Below are 15,474 nucleotides of genomic sequence, written 5' to 3' on the forward strand. Positions count from 1 at the left end.
CATTTTGAGATAACCATTATGTTAAGCATAGTCGAGAAATCTAATGACTATGTCTTTCAGAATGACTTAATCCCCTACATTCCCCAGAAGAAGGGCTGCAAGTTATAAATGTTGTCCATTGTTTACACGTAGCATTGGTTATTGGGAAGTATGCAAACATTATCAGAGGGGAGTTTCTGGTGGGGGGATGAAGGGTTACGTTGAAGGATGTTTTCATGGAGCAATTCCTAATGGGAAGGGAATTTTCATGGAGGGGGAGCCAGATTCCCCACCGTTATTAAAAAACGATCAGAAATTAAATAAAAAAAAAAATAGTTTCTCAACTGAAAGAAAGAAGCAACACAAAAACATAAAACCAACAGAAATTTTTAGGTATATGAGGGGGTCACCCCCTCATCAATACTTCGCTCTTTACGCTAAAGTTTTTAGTGCTTTTAAAAGGTATACTTAATCTAATTAAAAAGCCTTTATGATTCAGGAGTCATTCTTAAAGAGTTGGGACAAAATTCTAACTTTAATGTAAAGAGTGTGGTATTGACGAGGGGATGATCCTCCTCATATGCTTAATAATTTCTGTTAATTTTAAATTTTAATATTGCTCCTTAAAAAAAACTTGTCTTTTATATTTAATTGATTTGAATAGGGTCAAGCAAATATGCAAAGTTCCCTGTAAGGATCCTGAGAAGAACTTGAAATCCCTTCCTCAGCTTACGTGCCTTTTAGCCTATCAAGCCAGTATGTGCAAAGAATTTGGTTTAGGAGAAAGAGCTCAACTTTGAAAAAGTACCAAATAGACAAAATACAGAGAAAGCATAAGAAATTATTGATTGATTAATATTTGGGGATTCATTGTTTCTCATAAATATGAGAAACAATGAAAGGAACAACTGTTTCTGAGCTTCCTAGCGTTGATAACGAGTTAGTTGAACAGTTTTATTGACTAGTTTAGTGGCTTGAATAGATATTTTTAATTGGTCCTTTATGCAAATATGTAACTAGTTGTAAATGAAGGGCTAGCTTCTCCGAATAGAAGAACCATGCATTCTGCTTTGTCATTTAAAAAAATTTCTGACTCTCAAAACCTCTTTGCAGAATGTGTGTTTATGCCCGTGATTGCACAGCCTAATCTGAAAACACGTTTTTTTGTCAACTTCAAAATTTCGAGACGAATTTTATATTGAAAACAGAGCTATTCAAAATTGAAACTTGTTGAGAGGACTCTTGTTTTTGTAGGATGCTGAACTACTTCTTTTTTTTAATGCCACATTTTCCAAAAGTTTCATCATGTTTTGCCTAGTGTACGGGAGGTTGGTGGCTCTAGCGCGACTGATCACAGGTTTCTCATAGGTAGTTAAATATGCACCATATAGAATACCCTGAGGAATCCTAGATTTTATTAAATTTTTTTTTATTGTACTTTACTCAATAAAATTATTTGTGGTAGCCTTTAAAACCTAGCTTTTAAAAAGGAAAAAAAAACATTTTTTGCTATTCATGTTTCTGTGCGTTTTTTGTTTTTTCAATCGGCATATTTAGATTCTCAATTCCTTTTTGATTTTTAATTCCGTGTCTTATCTCTTTTCCCCCTTTGTTTTGTTGAGCTAACGTGTAACTAACTGCTCCAGTGTATGCATAAGAACATCGTGTTTTTACAATTTAGGCTTTTTTTTTGTTTTTGATGAAAATATATGATTATTTATCTGACATTTATTTATTCTTCCAAGATTAGCAAGAGAAACTGAAAGAAGAAACTAGAAATCAAAACGAAGGCTTGCAAAATTAAACGGCTTTAGTGAGGAAAACCAAATGAGAAGAACTGCAAATTCAATATTAAGCTTAAGAAAAAAACTGGCGAGGAGAACAAGGGAGAAGATTTTGAATTTAAAAAAAAAATCTAAAGTAGCACAATCAAGAATTTGGCAAATTGAAAATTTCACAACCTTATGGAAATTTGCATCAAAGGATATCCAACTCGGTAAAATTTCAACAATTTAAAATTCAATAGCGGCAGAGAACTGTGTATATATGCCAATAGCGGCAATCAAAGTTCAATCAAGGTAAGAAAACAGGGGTCACTCGCTTTTAGAAATAATATACACCAAACAGCGCGTGCTCAGCTGGCCAAGCGTGGAAGAACTGTGCCAATCATGGCAAATGTGTGCCCAGCCTGGGGCAAGGACTTAACGTTAACCATCATAGGAAATTAGGAATGTACATTACACACTTATTTTTTTAGTAAGTATTACTTTTTTACTAAAAAAAGAATCAAATATAAAAATATTATTGTTTTTTACTTTTTTAGCAAAAAAAAGAATCAAATATAAAACTATTATTGTTTCACGTAAAACTGAGTAATACTAAGCATAGCAAAACTAACAATCGATTAAAAAATACTGAACATGATTGCCAAAAAGATAAATATGGGTGGTAGCTTTGCTGGTAAGAGAAAGACACTCAAAAATACTTGAACAATTGGTTCTAATGCAACAAAGAAAAAATAATAATAGTTCGCCAAAGAGAACAGTAAAGGCCAACGGTTTTTTTTTCGTGGATTGAAATTTTACAAAGTCAAGTCAATTTAAGTCAATAACTAAATATTATGGATTATAACTATGGCAGATCAGATGCCTTCACTGAATATTAAATTTTAGCTTAAAATCTAAATTGCATCCCAGCAATTTAGTTGTTAGAGGTAGCGCTTTAGCAATGCCTATAACAATAAGTGTCGGTCGGTTGTTTTTTAGATCAAACAGTTCGTGGTAACGAACTGTAGTTAAGGAGCGACCCGGCTCAATAGTAAACGAAACTCTAAATAACGGAATTTTGATGCTAAAATATACATCAAAAGAATCGGATTTTCATGTTGATTTTAAATATATAAGTTTCATCAAATTTGGTCTTTGTCATCAAAAGTTACGAGCCTGAGAAAATTTGTCTTATTTTAGAAAATAGGGGAAAACACCCCCTAAAAGTCACAGAATCTTAACGAAAATCACACCATCGCATTCAGCGTATCAGAGAACCCTATAGCAAAATTTTCAAGCTCCTATCTACAAAAATGTGGAATTTCGTATTTTTTGCCAGAAGACAAATCACGGGTGCGTGTTTATTTGTTTGTTTTGTTTGTTTTTTTCCCCAGGGGTCATCGTATCGACCAAGTGGTCCTAGAATGTTGCAAGAGGGCTCATTCTAACGGAAATGAAAAGTTCTAGTGCCCTTTTTAAGTGACCAAAAAAATTGGAGGGCACCTAGGCCTCCTCCCACGCTCATTTTTTCTCCAAAGTCAACAGATCAAAATTTTGAGATAGCCATTTTGTTCCGCATAGTCAAAAACCATAATAACTATGTCTTTGGGAATGACTTACTCCCCTACAGTCCCTGGGGGAGGGGCTGCAAGTTACAAACTTTTACATGTGTTTACATATAATAAAGGTTATTGGGAAATGTACAGTCGTTTTCAGGGGATTTTTTTTTTGGTTTTGGGGGTGGGGTTGAGGGGAGGGGGCTATGTGGGAGGATCTTTCCTTGGAGAAATATGTCATGGGGGAACAGAAATTCAATGAAAAGGGCGCAGGATTTTCTAAAATTACTATAAAAAAATTAAAAAATAAGCATGGAAAAATTCTTTCAATTGAAAGTAAGGAGTACCATTGAAACTTAAAACGAACAGAGATTATTACGCATATGAGGGGTTCTAAAAATACTTTAGCATAAAGAGCGAGGTATTTAGGAGGAGATAAATACCTCGCTCTTTATGCTAAAGTATTTTTAGTAATTTCAACTATTTATTCTACGGCCTTTCTGATTCGGGGGTAATTCTTAAAGAATCGGCACAAAACTTACGATTTAGTGTAAATAGCGAGGTATTAACGAGGGTACAAACCCCCTCATATACATAATAATAATTTAAGAATATAAAAGTTTGTTGCGTAAGTTAATTCTTAAGTTACGTATATTTTTTACTAATAAAATATTCGTTAAAAATTAAAATTTATAGTTGCCTTTTTGTGTAACCGATAAATTGCATGGCAACTAGGCCTCCTTCTCCATCCCATATTTCTCAAAATCGTCTGATCAGAACTAAGAGAAAGCCATTTAGCCAAAAAAGGAATTAAAATGTAAATTTCATTTTAATAATTTATGTGTGGAGAGCCAAAATCAAACATGCATTAATTCAAAAACGTTCAGAAATTACATAAAAAAAAACTAGTTTTTCTAACTGAAAGTAAGGAGCGACATTGAAACTTAAAACGAACAGAAATTACTCCGTATATGAAATGGGTTGTCCCCTCCGCAATCCTTCGCTCTTTACGCTAAAGTTTGACTCTTTGCCACAATTCTGCTTTTTAAGACAAATAAAAGCTTTAGCATAAAGAGCGAGGGATTTTTTTTTCATTCAATTCAGTCGTACTGACCAATTTTTGAAAGTACTGAAATTGATATTTTAAGAAAAGAACTAAATTAAAATTGGAGATGAAGCGCTTTTGATATTTTGAAAAGCAATTAGTTAAGTGAGTGAGGATTAGAGGAATGGGTTCAGACGCTAGATGATGCACAGGAAACTTTGAAGCTCTTATCTCTCATTCCTTTTTTCTAAGATTACATAGTAGATAGGTTTTAACATTTGTAAATAAAAATGTATCATAATTTCAGTCCAAGTCTACTTTTTTCTGTTTAATTGTTTAAAAACGACTCCAATGATTTGGGTAGGATCTTGTTAAATGTTTCGTTTCATCACTTATGCTCTAAACTGGAAACTATCCTGTTTAGAGCACTTAGAAATGCTAAAACTAGAAGCGCGTCCATTTGTGGTTGACTCTCCTCGTCCATGGGGCAAACTAAACATGCGTAAAGTGGGTTTGCTTACAGGCAAAATTACCTATAGAGCGAAGCGTATTAGTCCATGACCCCGCGGGCAGTGGGGCGAGGTCTGTATTCTCTATTTATTTAAAAAAAAAAATGATGAAATAAGCCATATTAGCAACCAAATAAATTTGGAAACAGTATTGAACGGGGAATCAAATCTTACTAGTCTTGTGCTATTACAGTCTGTAATTCAGAAAAAGAATCTTGTAGCAAGAAAATTCAACGTTTTTGCAGATAACAGCTTGAAACCTTATAGTAGGGTTCTCTGATTCAATGACTTTTAGGGGGTGTTTCTCCCTTTTTTCGAAAACGAGACAAATTTTCTCAGGTTCGTAACCTTTTATGGGTAAGATTAAACTTCATGAAACTTATATATTTTGAATTAGAATAATAAACTGATTCTTTTGGTATATCTATTGGCATAGAAATGCCATTTTTAGAGTTTCGGTAACTATTGAGCCGAATCACTTCTTACTTACAGTTCGTTACCACGAACTGTTTGATTAAACATTAATAGTAAGAAATACGGGTGAAAAGCTGTTCCTTACATTTATTAAATCATCAATATAATTGTGTCATATTTTAAACTAGAGGCTTATTGATTATTCTAAGAGTAAAAACTACACCCTTTATTCAGTAACTCTATACAAATATTTCATAATTTTTCAGTTACTTACCCCTTAGTAATTGGTTATCTCCCAAAGGTTATCTCCAATTGGTTATCTCTTTATTAGTCCATTTTTCAAAAACTGACGTAACAACTGCTCTGTTTCCAAGATTCCGTATATTACCAATGTGTCTATTGATTGTGCGTTTTGGCGTACGTTGTACAGGCTTCTGGCGCATGGAATTAAAAATCATGTGACGCAATCAGTTGTTCGTTTAGTTTTTGTCAAAGTTCCTTTCGCAATTTTTCCTTTTTGTTTCTTAATTTATCTAATTTGTGACGTGAATGGATTAATTAAACGATTGATGAGTTAACATTACAATAGGAGAATTTCTTTGACTAAGCGAGCTAGAAACAAGAAAAAAAATGAAATATCATAAATTCAAAAGCTTTATAAACCGTGTCCTTCTGGGGGCTAAAGTTTTTCTAGTACTTGCGGGAGACAATTCCCTTTGCTCGCTAGGCAAACAGGGGTTTCTCACTCCGTAGAAACATTTCTGAATAAGTTTTTTGGAATTGAGGGGCAAAAAAGTACCTATGTTAGGTTAGGTTACGCTACGTATCTAATATACTGCGCTCTGGACGGCTCCTTTTCCATAATTATTTGTAGTAATTTTCATAATTTTGTGACTAAAAATCTTGTCGACAAGTTCACTTGTCGACAGAACTTGAGTATGGTGGCTATAAGACACAAGTACGAAACACTCTCCCCTCCCGTGTACAGTTTTTATATCGTACTACTATCCTAATGACGCATTCTCAATCGAGTTGGGGAAAACAGTTGTTATCGGTTATATAATAAACACTCGAAAAGTGAAGTTTGGTTAATGCTAATGAAATAAAACAAAATACGATGAAAATATGATACTTTATCATTGAAATTATGAAAACTACAACTATTATTTAGGGCTATACCTGGGATCATTACAGTGGCGTTTCTCGCCTCTCTTAGGCCACGGACAGATCCTTATTAGCGTTCCCACCCCCGTCTCCCAAAAATCTCTGGAAAAATTAAAAAAATAATAATTTTTTAGCAAAATTTTCATTGATTAAGAAATTTTCCATTTATTTGAATCTGGATTTTATTACTTTAATCTCTGTAAAATTATTAATTTTCTCGTCCTAATTGATTGCTTCTAATTCTTTAATTTGGCCTAATTCTTCCTTAAAATTCAATTTTAAACTGTTTGAATATTAGTATGCGGGGGAGGGCCAAATTCAAACGACACACATAGTGCATTACTCTAACGAAACACATAGAGTAATACTCTGACGACCCACATAGGACAATACTCATATGACACACATATGGCAATACTCCGGCGACATACGTAGGGCAGTAATCCGACGATAGACATAAGACAATACTCCTAAACGCGCACCGGTACCTGCAGCCAACCTGCAACTGTGCCTAGTACACGAGAGCCAATATTAGTTACCAACCCCTCGTATCCCCTCAATTACTCCAAGAAGCGCTCAAATACCTGCAGCAAACCTAAAACTACGCCTTATATACGTCGCCAACAGTGTTTCCACTATGGGGATTTCCCCCCTAAAATGGGGATTTTTTTAAGTCTTTTAGGGGCGTGATTTTTTTAGGGATTTGGGGATTTTCTAGGGATTTTTCCTCTCCCATGGATTTTTAGGGAAATTTTTGGGGGTTTTCCTTTAATTTGTTCATCATCATCATCTTCTTGATCAGAGAAGCAGGATAATTCGATTTAGGATCTGTTTCCTTGCGAATTGAACTTGGAATCACAGAGAAGAACTTCTTCAGTTGCTTAAAAAATTTAACACCACACAGATTTTGAGATGTACAGGAGTCCTAATTAACAAACTAGCAAAAAAGAACTGTTTGAAACAGTTCCATGCTGATGTGGGCTTCAAATAATAATTTCTGCTTGGACTGTTCTCGATTAATGAAGTCATATGGTTTGTTTTTTCATAAAAGTCATTTTTGGGTTGTTTTTTCATAAGATTATTTGGTAGACAGCATGTCATTTTTTTACAGGTCATATAAATAAAGTTAGAATATATTTTGATAGTTTTATAGGGTACGTAGTTGTTCTTACTGTAGTAAAATTTTTTGATAAGCATTGCATGCACGATTCTTCTTCTCCACAGTACTTGTATGATGTTTACGATTTTTGTGTAAAATCAAAAAAACTTGAACTCGAACTTGTAGCCAGCTTTATAAATACTGAAGTGAATAATAGAGGTAGGCTATGACTATTCGAACACCTCTCTTACCGTTTCATTACCCTAGTTTTTAACAGACAAACAAACTGACAGCCATTTTTTAACAACAATGGCAAACGTAGGAATAAATGGATTGTGTGTTTTTGGCAAGCCTACGTACCCAGGGGAAAATCATCAACCTCCATACTATAATTGGTAAATTTTTCGTTGTTCATTTTTTGACTTACAAATAAAGTGAACATGCCACTCGATGTCTTTTTTTTATGTTCTTTACAAATATAACAATCACTTCTGTCGCAAATTCAAATTTAAGCACAATTGAGCTCTTGAAACCAAAACATTTCTAGTTTTGGGGTATAAACAAAGCTTAAAACATTGGTCTCAGCATTGAACTTCCTGCAGAAGGACTATGTGGAATCAACTAGTGCTTTAGAAATCGATGTGAACAATCGGAAGTTTTAACTTCCCCTTGAAAGCGTTTACTTGGGTCCGAACGGACAAGATTCCCTCTGTAAGTCAAGGTCAGATACCGCCGTCCCCCCTGATTCAATCGAAGTAGTTCTCAAAGCTGCACAGGCGTTCCATATCAAAGCAGTAGGCCAGATACAGAAAAGGTTCCGTTTCGAAGACGACATTTACAAATATGCTGAAATGGCTGACCCAGTGTCAGCCCAATCACTTCAGCCTGACTCTCTGCTACCTTTTGTTAGGAAGTATGGGCAGATCCCATGGGACGGAACCAAAACCGAGCAGGAGTGGAGGAGGCAGAGCCTCATCGATATTGAAAACGTCAAAACAATGGATGCAGTGACCTGCTGGTGTTTGGTATTGGTGAAAAAAATGCTGCCGGAACAGAATTTGTATCCCAACCTGAAACCGGCAGTATTATTTATTTCCACTGTTCCATTTTCATTTGTCAATATCGAGAGGTTTTTCAGTGCTGTAAAAGTAGTAAAAATTGACCGTCAGAATAAATTGAAAACATAAACTTTGCGGGGGTTTCTAAAAACAAAATATGGAATGAAAAGGGCTCAAGAAATTGTGGAATGTGAAGATGATTAGTTACTTCACCACATGAGAACGGTGAAAGCTTCAGCCACCATACAAAAAATGTTGAAGACACATCAGGGGAAGATAAGGTCTGATTACGTTTTACAAGTTACGATTGAACAGTATTAAACATCTTGTACTGTAATCTACATTACAGTATTACATTTTCTTTTCTATTTGCTTAATATTATTTGAAGTATATTTGAAGCTATTTGTATTTAGCTGATGATTAAAAAGCACTTTAAACGGCATGACAAGACATTCTATTATGGTAGTGATAGCCAGACTTCAATCTAAGAAGCCAAAATAAGTTACCTTTCAATGGTACGGGTAGAATGAGATAGGGAGAAGCGGTTTAGGGAGTAATTAGAAAATGGGAGAAAAAATAGCAAGCCCTGAAGAGCATGGCTACATTTGAGAAAATCCGAATATAGAGCTTAAAGGTGACTCCAATAGTATTGACTTATTTTATATAATCTCTTTTCTACTTGTATTAAGTGGATAAGTAAATACTGATGAACTTAAAATAAGAAAATTACCAGCTAATAGAAAGGTTCCAATGACCCCCTTGACCACTCCTTGCTAAGATTATTAGGATAAGACCTTACATCTGGTTAACCAATCAGAGTGAAAATTTTGGTATTATTTGAAACCATAGCATTTTGTTTTCTATGTGGTCTTCTAAAGAAAACACTATAATATATATTTACAATCTCTCTAAGACGATTAACAGAGGTTTTAACAGTATTGCAAGATTTGACTGAAAGTAAGGAGCAGCATTGAAACTTAAAACGAAAAAGAAATTATTTTGTGTATGAGGGGACTGACAAAAAGTCAAAGTTAGCGTAGAAAGTGAGGGCTGAAAAAAGGGCAGCCCCTCTCCTATACAGAATAATACCTCACTCTTTCCACTAAAGTTTGAAGTTTGTCCCAATTCTTTAATGAGGACTCCTGAATCACAATGGCCGCACTAGCCCTACAATAGTAGCCCTACTAGAACTTTGAATCTGTTGAGGGTGAAGTAAATAACGACGAAGACCACACTGCCTTTCTATCACAAACACCAAAAACAAGAAGAAGAATAGGGAATTTCTTAAGACATTGGGAAACAAATTAGAACGAATATTTCGGCCCTATGTCCAAGGGCCGTCCTCAGCAATACAAATAAGAAAAAAACAACTTACAAGAGGATAAAATCAATAAAACTAAAATGAACAGTTTTTCAAAATAATCCCACCATCCTTACCTCAGCGAAGTTCAACCAGGACAGATAAATAAATTGTTATGAAACGAGGCATTTCATTGAAAGGAAAGGAAATTATTTAAAAATACGTTTTTAATGCCAGCCTAGCTTTTTTCGCTGCTGATCTTATAGGTCTATTTATGACAGGTTCTGTGTTAATATCTATTGGTTTTTTATAATATTTCGTAAGATCATTTTTAATCAAATTTGTGTATAGAGCATTCAGTGAATATTCTCCTAAATCCCTATTTAAGGAAATATTATTATTAATATTAAGTCTGATATTAAATGATCTCATTTAATTTAACTTATTCATCTAAAACATCTAACTAATTCATCTAACTTAGATGAACTCAATTTTACTATTTATAGAAAACCAACACACAACAATAGATATTTACATTTTGAATCAAACCACCCCCAACAAATTAAAAGAGGTAGGTAGGTAGGTAGGTAGGTAGGTATGCGTTTATTTCATCAAATAAAAATTACTAAAATTGCACTTACAATCAATAATATACTGGTCAATTTAGGGACCTAAAATGTCCCTGTTCAGCAGCAAAACTACACCAAATAAATTATAACTATTCATTCAAAATCAAAGAAATACGCAAAAAAAAAAAAAAAAAAAAAAAAAAAAAAAAAAAAAAAAAAAAAAAAAGACGAAACACTATACAATCTCTAAACAGCCATCTCTCATCATAAAAAAAGAAAAAAAAGGATAAAATTTAAACAATATAATTTATAATTTATTCAAAAAATAATTTTTTATTCTTACTTTAAATAACATAAGATTTTCAGAACACCTAACACTCTCTGGAATTGAGTCCCAAATAACAACACCTACATGTTTAATCATAAACCCAGATCGCGTTGTATGCCTGATTTCACTAGTCAGCTGATCAGAGCTTCTAGGAGAATAATCGTGATAATTTGAATTATATCGATAAAAACTTCTAAAATATTGAGGAGAAAATCCATTTAAAACCTGGTATACAAAAATTAAAATCTGTTGAGATTTAATAAAATCAATATTCAAAATATCTAAATCTCTAAAACTATCTCTAGTACTACCACACGCAAGATACTCACCCAAACTTCTAATTGTCTTATTCTGCATAATCTGGACCCTTTTTACATGACTAGAAAAATTGCTTGCATACAATGAACAACCATACACTAAATAAGGATGGACAATTGAATAATAAATTGCTTTCAGGACATGTAGAGGAAAAAAATTATGAAATCTTCTTAAAATACCGACTCCGCGAGCCAATTTTGAAGATAAAACTTTGCAATGATGAATCCAACTAAAATTTACATCAAAATAAAATCCTAGATATCTACATTGAAAAACCTGACTATTGGAAACACTTTGTAAAAGAATACTATGACAGTTATTTACAACTTTACCAATACGACTAAATATCATATAATTAGTCTTCTCAGTATTCACTGCAAGAAAACTATGCTTTGTGAACTGAGATAAATTCTCCAAAGCTACATTAGTTATCTCTATAAGATCTTCAACAGATACCCCAATCACTGTAAGCGTTGTGTCATCTGCGAATGATGTAACTACGGCACCAGGAATATAAAAACGCATTGTATCCACGTATATAAGAAACAGTAAAGGTCCTAATACCGAACCTTGGGGCACTCCACAATTCACATTGAAGGGTTTCCCTACCACATCATCTATCATAACTTTGGTGGACCTACCATGCAAGTAAGACCTAAACCAATCCAAACACTTCTCACGGACTCCCAAACAAGCTAGCCTACTTAATAAAAGATTAAAATCAACGGTATCAAATGCTTTTTTAAAATCTATGAACACAGTAAGAGGGATAAGATTCCTTTCTAGGGCACTATTAACGCACTCCATTAGATGGTATGCCGTATGAACAGTTGAATGTTTAGTTCTGAAACCGAACTGTGACTCACTTAATATTCCGAGCTTGTCTAAATATTCATACAGCTGTCGATGTACTATTTTCTCGTATATCTTTGAGAATAGTGGTAACAAGCTTATAGGTCGATAGTTCGTCATATCTTGCTTATTGTCTGATTTGAACAGTGGTAGGACCTTTGCTTGCTTAAGCGCTTCAGGGATTTGGCCGACTTCAAGTGACAGGTTAACGAGGTAGAGAAGACATGGTAGTAGATACACTGAAACTACTTTGAATGCTTTCAGATTCAAACCGTCAATACCAGCAGCATTTGACTTTAAATTCTTCACAATTTTTGTTAATTCTTCAATTGACGCTTTTTCAAATTGAAATTTATGATGCTCACCTCGATTATCTTCAAAGAGCGTGTCACTTTTCGCTGGGTCTCCGTGAGAAGTGTCTTCCCTGATTCTACTTACAATACCAGAGAAGAATTTACTAAACTCGTCAGCAATCTGCTGCTTATCAGTCACTGTAACACCCTCGACAGTGATAGCATTTATGAGGCCATAATGTTTACCTGTGCCTTTAATCACGCCGTTAATGGTCTGCCAAGTGCCCCGCATATCACCTTTTTGTTCATTAAATTTTTCGATGTAATATTTTTTTTTTTTTTGAACGTCTTAACTTATTCACTAAATTTCGTTGACGAATATATTCATTTTTACTTTCTTCAGATGAGTTAAGCTTTTAAAGAAGCAAGCATTACGAGCATTTATAGCTTCAACAACTTCATCATCAATCCAGGGTTTTCGGGGGATATCTCGTTCTTTTTTCCTAGTAAGTTTCAAGGGACAAGCAGACTCAAATATCGGAGTAATTATCCCAAGAAAGTTGTTGAGGGCACGCGAGGGATCCGGTTCTTCATACACTTTCTCCCACGATATTACACCTAATTACAGGTGACGTAATATCTCCCGTCAATCGTGCCCTAAACTTTATCAGGGACATACTTTTTGGAAATGGGTATGCTCTTTTATTTATTAATCATACAATTAACCTGGGAGTGAAAAGACACTCCCATAAAATCAACGATAATTTACCATGTGAGAATCCCGATAAGCCCCAAAACATAATTTACCTCCCATATATCCCAAATTCACCAGAAATCTTAAAAAAGTATGCACACAAAATAATCTGTATGTTGTATTTACCAATGATTTGAAAATCATAAATCTAAAAGTATCGTGCGACTGGTTATAGAAAACATGGTCACTTAGAGCAGAATCAAAATAATTATAGCTCTTTTATATATCTTTAAGCGGCTATATTTTTGAGGACCCAGCCATATAATGCAGTATGAAATGAAGGGTCGGCATTTTTTGCTAATGAGTTCACCTATTATTGGCTTCCAATGCATTTGAGGATAATAAAAATTCGGTTCCATATCTGCTATGGATAAGAAAATACAAGTAAGAATAAGTTTCTGGAAGATGGTCATCTTCAAGGGTTAGGCACTAGAATTTTGTACAAACTAATCTACTTTTTTTGGTGTCCCGATCGGATTTTTGAAAACTGCTGAGGTGTAGAAACTGATGTTCTATAGATTTATAGAATTTATATTTATAGATAACTGATTTATATCAGATAAACTATTTATAGATAACTGATAGCAAAGAAACAGAACCGAAGCAAGTGGTTAGATACTTCTGCCTATATGTCTATATTTCCTTTGTTCTTGATAAATATAAAGGGACATTGCACACAAACTTTTAACTTTATTAAAATTTAGGGTCACGCGGCTGCTAAATGAACATAATACGCTGTATCTATGCAAAACAGACGTTATTACCTATGCTAAAATGTAAATGTACTTTATTTTCAGTTCGAAGTGATGTCATGTTTGAGGGGTTCGCTGTTCCTCATTTATATTTTTAAAACACTCTTTTTATAATTGCAAATTCCTGTTCGCTTGAATCTGAGTAAAAAACACTATTTACAAAATTACTAAACAGTTACTAAGCAGCTTCTTCAAAAAATCCATTTAAATTTTAGTTACTAAGGGCCTTGGCTAGCTTTCTACTAGGTTGCATCTATTGCTGCGACCGTAAAATGTAAACACTAAAAACTTAAGAAAAACTATTTCCCTTGAAGGAACCATGACATTAAGCAAAGGGAGATAGATAGTACACTACTTAAAACTAATCCAAAACTCACAATGACAGAGGGGTAGGTAGTGAAAACATTTCTTATGCAAATATTTAAAAAAAAATATCAATGACATTGCAAGGTTTGACCTAAACCAAGATCACTCGAATATTTTTATAGTTTTTGAAAGTACCTCACGAGTTAAATTTTTCCACAATTTTGGGTAGTAGGCTACATTTCATAGAATATAGCTCGCAGTAAGAGGTTTGATATGAGACAGTTCGTGGTGATCAACCGTAAGCAAGGAGGGACTCGGCAGAAATAATAACCGAAATTATGAAAAAAAAAGAATTTTATAACAAATGATACTTCCAAAGAATCATATTTTCATGCTTACTCCATATGCATGATTTTAATTACCTTTAGTATTATCCGTTAAAAGCCACGAGCCTGAGAAAATCGCCTATTTTCCAAAAAAAGGGGAAACAACCTCAAACATTCAAGCAATTTTAACGGAAAAAAACATCAGATTCAGCATATAAGAGAACCTTACTTTAAGAGTTTCAAGCTCCTATGTAAAAAAGTATATGATATTTTATTTTTGCCAGAAGAAAGATCCCGGATTTGAGTTTTTTTTTCGATGGTGATCGTATCAAGTCAGTGGTCCAAGAAGATTAGGAGAGGGCTCATTTGAACTGAAGCAAGAAATTCTGATGCACTTTTTAAGTGACCAAAAAGTTTGGAAGGCAACTAGCCCCCTTCCCACGTTCTTTGGTCCCCAAGGAGTTTTAATCTAAATTTTGAGATAGCCGTTTGGTTCAGCAAAGTCTAAAAGTCCAATAACTATGCCTTTGAGGATGAAATGACTCAAAGGCATTTGACACCATTTGACTCAATCTATTAATGACTAGACACCCAATAGCCCTATGCAATTTTCCAACTGTTAACATATAGGATTTGTTGTTGGGAAATGTTCTCAATTTTTTCGGTAGGGGAGGGGGGAGTTTCGCGGGGGGTATATCCCATGAGAACAATTCTCCATCGGGAGGAGAATTGCCGGGGGTATTTTTCAGGCCATATTTTACACGGGGGTTAGGGAAGGGGATTATTTGGAGTAATGTGAAAAATGCTCAGTTTTTAAAGGAAAAGACAAGTTTTTTCAACTAAAAGCAAGGACAAATATTACAACTAAAAACGAATAGAATTTGTTCCGTACATTATTTGGATTACCTATTCCTCAACTTTTGCTCTTTACGCTGAATTTTGACTTGTTGTCACTATTCTTTAAGAAGGACTGCTTAAAAACAAGGGCCCTTGAATTAGGGAACTTGAATTAGAAGTATATTTAAAGAACCTTAAGACTTTCGGGCAAAGAGCGGGGGTAGAGGAAAAGGCTGCCTTCCTAATAG

At 34.3% G+C, this 15,474-nt stretch overlaps 1 protein-coding gene across 9 annotated transcripts in view; it reads right to left on the minus strand.

Moving 5' to 3' along the window:
• The window catches only part of LOC136030216 (monocarboxylate transporter 12-like), a 262,967-nt gene that overhangs the window by 161,100 nt on the left and 86,393 nt on the right, over nt 1-15,474 (minus strand). For 5 of the 9 annotated variants that reach the window (XM_065709028.1, XM_065709018.1, XM_065709022.1 and 2 more), the window contains one exon: nt 5,544-5,703. The exons of the other annotated variants lie outside the window; for them this stretch is intronic. The gene's annotated coding sequence lies outside the window, so the exon portion shown is untranslated. The remainder of the gene's footprint in view (nt 1-5,543; nt 5,704-15,474) is intronic. 9 annotated transcript variants of the gene reach the window in all.

Source organism: Artemia franciscana, chromosome 8 (assembly GCF_032884065.1).
Source record: "Artemia franciscana chromosome 8, ASM3288406v1, whole genome shotgun sequence".
Classification (NCBI taxonomy): Eukaryota; Metazoa; Arthropoda; class Branchiopoda; order Anostraca; family Artemiidae; genus Artemia; species Artemia franciscana.